Source organism: Mus caroli, chromosome X (genome assembly GCF_900094665.2).
Source record: "Mus caroli chromosome X, CAROLI_EIJ_v1.1, whole genome shotgun sequence".
Lineage (NCBI taxonomy): Eukaryota > Metazoa > Chordata > Mammalia > Rodentia > Muridae > Mus > Mus caroli.
In genome coordinates, this window is record NC_034589.1 from 121,201,159 (window position 1) to 121,208,832 (window position 7,674).

A 7,674-nucleotide genomic window follows, 5' to 3' on the forward strand; every position below is an offset into this window, starting at 1 on the left:
CAAACTTTATATGCCCCAGTACAGGGGAATGCCAGGGCCAAAAATATGGGAATGGGTGGGTAGGGAATTGGGGGGGGAGGGTATGGGGGACTTTTGGGATAGCATTGGAAATGTAATTGAGGAAAAGATGTAATAAAAATATTTAAAAAAACAAAACAAAACAAAACAACCAAAACAAAAAACAAACAAACAAACAAACAAAAAAGCTGACTTTGAGACCCAGGACCCTAATTGTCTGTCTCATGCTTATCTCACACTCTGCTTTATTAAATGGATAGATTTTATGATACATGCTATTGTGGTTGTTTCTTGTATAATGTTTCCTTTTAAAAAATTATACTTCTTTGCATCTTGTTAGGCACTAAGAATTCTGCCTTCACAAGACATTCAGAAAACCTTTAGCAATTATTGAAATTGGTTAAAATTTACATAATATAAAATCTATTTCAAGGTATCCAAATTTGATTGATTTTAAAATACAGAGAAAAGTGAACATAAAAAGCAGTAAAATAGAGGCTTTCTGTAAGTAATATTTCCACCTTTGACACAGCCTTTTTAGGAAAATGGACACCTCTAAATTGCCTCAATTTATTTAATTGAATCAACTGGACATATTAATATCACTTTCCAGATCTTGTAACAATGAGTGAGTGATACCATATTACTGAATATTAAGCAATGTCTGAGGTTAAAATGGAAAACATATTAGCAGGAATTTTTTAATACATATACATATTCAAATTTGCTTGCAGAATCCTCCAAGAATTCTTTCTTTCTTCATTTACAGTATTATTCAGATGTGTGTATCTGCTGGTTTAATATAATAGTATGATAATGTTTACAAACAGGCACCACTTTACTACTATTTTCTTAGAGTTTCAAAATCACTAAATTGAAGAAAAACTGTTTCACAGACAAAATAAAACATATCTTTTGTCTTTCCTATAACTCTTCACCCAGTCCAATTGCAAACTTTTGTAATGAGCTCTCACAGAGTAGTGCCTAGTCTCTTGAAGTCTTTGTGAAACCTGCCGAGCTCAATCTCTTTGAATTTGAACATAAAAATTCTGGTTTGCCAGACACTAGAACAATTCTATTGTTGTCCCCAGGCTTGCTTTCTTCAGGAGATCTCTTGATAGATGTAAAGAAAACTGATCAAATATTTGGCTTATAAATAATATTTGGAAACACCGTATGATACAGAATCAGTTGGTTTAGATTTGTGATGAAAAGCAATGAAAGAGAATTTCAGACAAACTTCCCTTCATGAGGGTCCCAGCATTTCTTTTTAGGTGTACAGCTTTTCCAACTGTTTTATCTTCATTGTACAAACATTGTTCTCTCACTGAAGAACTCACATAACAGATAAGAGATTTAATCAAAACCGGAGCTTGCAAGTTAAGTCTACCAAAAAACCAGCAGATTCAAGTTTGGATGCCAAACATAAAACTCCTAGTTTGAACTTCATATTCAATAAGAAACTAACCAGACAGACAGCATGTCTTAATAATATTGACTAATAAAATAAGGCAGTTTGGTTTTAGGAGGGAAATGAATATGCTCTTTTTGTTCTAGAACATTTAAAATTTGTATGCTATTGGTTTCAAACTTTATCAATTTGAAACCAATTGATAGGAAATTGTGTTAGGATATACAAAATTGTTAAATCTATTGTGTTCTCTAATTATCTTTAATATTGACACCGTGAGATACAATGTCTATGATTCTGAATGTTATATATCTGTTGTGTGTCATTTTATGTTGTAAGTGATAATGTTTGGAAAAAAACCTTGTAATTAAAATAAGAGTAAGTCATTCTTACTGCTTTTTAGAACACAAGATAATTTAAATGAGTTATAACAATAAAGAAGCAAGTGATATTCTAGGTAACATTACAGTGTAACTAAACACTAAATAAATTATTAGGCTGTGTAGAGTGTCCATTTCACAGTCTAAAGCCATTGTTTAAGTATGGATTGTCCTCAAATGGGACAGGGGTAAGTCAAAATAAGACACTAAATTCAAGATAAGGTTTCTCCTCCCATGTAATAAAACATATTGCCAGAAATGAAATAAAATTATTTGATAGAAGAGTCTGTTTAGGTATTTCAAATAGAATGCTTAAATCATATTTGTTGGCTTATTAGAAGCCTCCAAGCAACAGTCTGATTTGAATGTAACTCTGATCTGAAAGCAACAGTGTTTTGAATGTAAGTGTCTGTTGTAGATTCATTCTCATTTTGATTCTTTCCTATCAGCCCGAAACTCTTGGACAATATCTCTTTTCCATATCACAGCCACAAAGTGAAAGAGACAATGGAATTAGAAAGTGTTCTGTAAAACAAAAGGCTACTTTAAAATGCCCTGGGAGACACTTACAACAAGATGAAAAGATATTGTATTTGGCACTTCATTTCTTTCAGATCCTGAAGCAGAGAGAGAGAGAGAGAGAGAGAGAGAGAGAGAGAGAGAGAGAGAGAGAGAGGAAGAAGAAGAAGAACAGAGAGTCTATAAGTAATGTAATTGAATAGTGGTGCATGAGACAGGAGAGAGTAAGAAGACCTGGACATTATACAAGCATAATGGTATTACTTTGCTGCAGGATTTATCAAAATATTGCCATAGTAAAATATGCCCCCTCAGGAAGCATTGACAGATGGAGTAAAGTAAAACAATCCACCGTACCTGAGAACCGTGCACAATGCCAGCTGGACCCATTTAGAGACTGTGAAGAAATGTCAGTCATTATTAAGGGAAGTCCTCTGAGACCAAGAAGCAGAAGATTGGTTTGGAAATGCCTCCCCTGAAGGGGCTCTGATAATGTACTGCAAGCTGAACTTATGTCCATCACTCATTAACTCCTGTGCTAGTGGATCATTTTGTGTAATGCAGTTCCTACTAATACTGATGATCCATTGATTGTATTTCATGAACTACGCAATTCATTTGGAAATACAGGGGTGGATGTTTGCTTGAGGCATTATATTATACTTCTCTCCTGAGGATTAATGTGTTAGTATTTGTAATGCACACTGGAGATGAAAATTGCTGTATAAATAATAGCCATTATCCCGTACTATATACACTAGCAGCTACTCCATTAGGAAAAAGGAGGGCACAGTAATATATGGCTATGGTAAGAAGTCAGATGTTGACTGGAATACCAACAATGCTCTGATGAGACAATCTACTGAAGGAAGCCACATCCTTCAAAATATGTAGAAGTTCAATAAACCATTTCTGAAGAAAGACCTCGTGATTAGCTGAAAAGACCAAGGAAAGGAGGGAAAGGGAGAGGAAGAGGAGGGGGGCCCTTTGTTTGCAACCCCATTATATATGCAAGTTTAAAAATAGTTGTGTACTTTAGTTTGACATTGGCTCCAATCCAAAATATTATAATAGTAATGCTTTGCTCATTTCCAGCTTGCTAACTCAGTGGTGTGAATGGACAGTGTCCTTGATATTGCCACAACTTGACCTAAGTCTCTGACATGATCTCTACTGTAACTGAAGAAAGATATAAATGACAAACCTCAAATGTGAGTTACAGTTCACTTGGGATTAAATTAAAAGTTTACTCTGAACCCTAAATGGAAATGTGTGTCATCTGAAAACGCTCAAAAATCTGTCTCTCCTTCCAAGAGTGAGCCACCAGAAGCTGTGCAGAAGTAGCTTTGAGTTTAAAAAGATTCTTAATGCTAAGTAGCACTTAAGGCTTGAGCTTTAAATCTCAGAGAAGCTCTAAACTGGAATACATTTCTAAAGCAGTTATACCTAGCTTTTTGGATTTCACACAGCCTCTGAATGTTGGTATATATTGATAATTTATTGCTACAATCATTTCAAAGGTACAGTGCCTTTAATAATCTGGAAGTAGGAAAAGCAGATACAGAATAGTGGACCGTTTTAAGAAAGGCTATATGTCAAACATAAAGCAACATGCATATTGGACTATTTACTCAGCCTGACAAATCCTTCAGTTTCTTCATGCAAAAGCAGAAAGGAGACAATATCTTAAGTCATGAAGGGTACAGATATTAATATAATTAATTTGTAATTTTTAAAACATAATCTGGTATCATATAATGAAGACATTAGAAAAACCTTCTGTCTGTCCTCTGACTTTATATGTCTCTTATGAATTTAAAAAGTATTCCTAAAAGCTTCTGATAATCTTTCATTGGGCACATCTCTATTGGAAAAATTTAAAAGACTAATAATTGTCTTTGGCAACAGAGTTATTCAATTCATGAGCTGTACTAGTTTGTAAAAATAAGGTGCCTCAAAAGAAGATGAAACACTTTGGATGAAAACAATTATTATCAGCATTTACTTTAGCATATCTTTAGCATCATATTTCAAACATAATAAACTATTTTTTATTTTATTTTTTGAGTGCTTTTCCTGCATGTATGTACATGATCCATGTATGTACCTGGTGTTTGTAGAGCCAAGATGATAGAGTCAGATACTTTGGGACAGGAGTTATAGTTAGTTCTGAACAGTTGCAAACTAAATGTGGGTGCTGAAAATGTGCTGGAAAGGAAATGTGAATGCTGAAACGTAAATCCAGGTCTCCTCCAGGACTAGAAATTTCTTATAACTACTAAACTGTCTCTCCAGCATAAAAATATGTTATAGCTGATTCTGTATGAATACATTCACAGTAGTTTTCCTTCCTTCCTTCCTTCCTTCCTTCTTTCCTTCCTTCCTTCCTTCCTTCTTTCCTTCCTTCCTTCCTTCCTTCCTTCCTTCCTTCCTTCCTTCCTTCCTTCCTTCCTTTCTTTCTTTCTTTCTTTCTTTCTTTCTTTCTTTCTTTNTTTTTTTTTTTTTTTTTTTTTTTTTTGAGACAGGGTTTCTCTGTGTAGTCCTGGCTGTCCTGGAACTCACTCCTGTCCTGGAACTCACTCTGTAGACCAGGCTGGCCTTGAACTCAGAAATTCGACTGCTTCTGCCTCCCAACTGCTGGGATTTAAGGTGTGCACGACCACGCCTGGCTTTCACAGTCGTTTTCTGTAATGTTAATAATTATGGAATTCATCCTTGTTTCCTCTCTTTGCTTCACCTCTTATATCAATTCATTAGCAAATTCTGTGAAATGTGATGTCCAACACACAATTCTGAGTACCCCATTCACAACTGAAATTGCTCCAAATCTAGCCCAAGCAAATGTCAGCTGAATTTCTGCTCTAGTTAGCTTTTTTGTTCTCTTTTTTTTTTTTACAGTTTGTTTTTCATGCAGCATACAGAGTTGTTCGCTAATGTAAACCTTCTAATGGGTTTCCATTATAATTATAAGCAGATTCAAATTTGACTTTAGCATTAAATGCCTTGAATATTGTAGCTGTTGCCTATTTCATGGATTACATAGTATCATTCTAGGTTCAAGCTAGTATCATCTCTAGCTTCAAGCTCCTCCACTGATACTGACATTCATTATAACCATTGACTACTAGAGTCCTGTTTTTCCTCTTAGGGAGCTCCATTTTCTATAATTTTCCCACAAGTACTATTTTCCTACATGTTGTATCTTGTTTCATCCTCTTTTGCTGATCTGAGAGTAAATAATGACTCTTTAAAGTTGTCTCCCACACTTATCCCATTGACTTATTGTATGTGTGTGTGTGTGTGTGTGTGCGTGTGTGTGTTTGTGTGTGCATAACATATTGCTCATAGAAATTATTTTATTCATGCTTCTTGGAATGTTTATTGCTACATCTTACAAGGTAAGTTCTATGAAAAGTCCTGATTTAATCAATAAAATATACTTCTTGTTCAATAGTATATACTCATCATCTCTTAAGGATTATTATAATTCAAAAATACCTGTCACTCCATAAATAAGTCTTGAAAGAATGAGTGAACCCCTCCCTCAGTAAGTAACAATGGGAGTCTAGATGAGTTTAGACTAGATCAGGAAAGAACATAGATGACAAATATTAAGCAACCACTAGTTAGAGATTGGTTATCCATCATTTTTCAAAAATGTATAATTGTGGTCAGTGAACAGCACTTAAAGGAGCTAGATTACAGATCAATAAAGGAAATATCTTTGTAATACTTTGTCTCAATGATAGAACCAGTGGCCTCATGGAGAATGAAAGTAGATCCCTAGAAAAATTGAAGGACAGGGGAAAAGAAGACTTGACATAAATACTATACATGTCTTTCTTCATAAGGAGTAGATTTGGACTAAATAAGGAATTCCAAAATTCTATCAGTCTAATAACAGCTGGATTATAGGGAACAATCCAGATAACTGGAAGTGCCCAGATGACCTGACTAGGTGAGACATGTTGACATGCATTTCCACAAAGATTCATAAGTTTCAATAGAGCCTTGGGAACATTCTAAAAGAAACATGCCTTAAATAGGTATAACCTACTATTTTTCTATATTCCTATTCAGTTCAACTAATAGATTATCAATTCTTGTACAATTATAGTACATAGTAGGCACTCAATAAATGTTTCTTGAATGTATAAAGTATTCACAAGTAGTTGAATCAAAATATTTAACTATATTTGTATAAATCAAAGTATCCTTTGAAATGTGTTATATCAGGATGTTAATCGGATCTACACAAATGTTTAGGTTCATATAATGCAAAATGTTGGAGAAATTTTGCAATTTCCTACTAAAGGCAGGTTTTGTTTTTTTGTTGTTTGTTCATTCATTTGTTTTTATGAAACTGATGCTGATGCTAGTTTTTATTTGTATAGTTTGGTTTGGTTTGTTTATAACAGTAAGACACAGAAGTAATAGGGCTATTAGCTTACTGGGGCTACCACAGCACATTTTCTGCAAACTTTTTGACAAAAAAATGGAAATGTATTCTCTACTCCTTCTGAAGATCAATGCTCCAAATTATAACATTTAGAAGTTCTAAAATGTTAGCACAGAGCACAGGGTAGAAATACGAGCCCACTGTAGCTTCTGCGGGTTCCTGGCCCCCCTTGCTTATGGGAAGGATCATAACTTAGTCCTCTGTTTCCATCTTTATGTGTCTGTCCTCCCTGTGTGTTGTGCTGTCTCTATTCTCCGTTCTCTTATTAAGAAGCTAGTCACTGAGTTTAGGGCCTATCATGAAACAAAACCCCCCAAAACAAAAACAACAACAACAAAAGAAACAAAAACAAACAAACAAACAAAACCACAGTTAAGTCTTTGAGAATTTTAATTATTTCAGCAAGATCCTTATTTCCACGTAAGATCACAGAGAGTACAGAGCAAGAGAATAGCAAGAGAAAAGAAATTGATTGGGATTTGCATTCCTTACCTTTTGCAGAGACATATTTCATTCCACTGCAGAAAAAAAAAAACAACAACATTATTATGGTGTCTAAAATAAACTTCTGTTGTTTAGTGCACTTTCAAACACTGCTACTGCATTAATACATTTAATCCCCAGACCACACAACAAAATGAGGTTGACCTTGTTTATGAGAGACCACCAAAAGAAAGTAAAAGAACAGATTCAATCCTACCTTAGCTCCAGAATTCACCTCTTGTAGTGGCTATTCTTGGTTGTCAACTTGACTATATTTGGAATGAACTACAATCCAGAATTGNAAGGCTCACCAGTGACCCTTATCTGGAGGCTTGGAGATCCTTATCTGGATCTTGGTATGGAGATCTTGAGACATAGTGGCTATGGATTCCAGAAGATTAAAT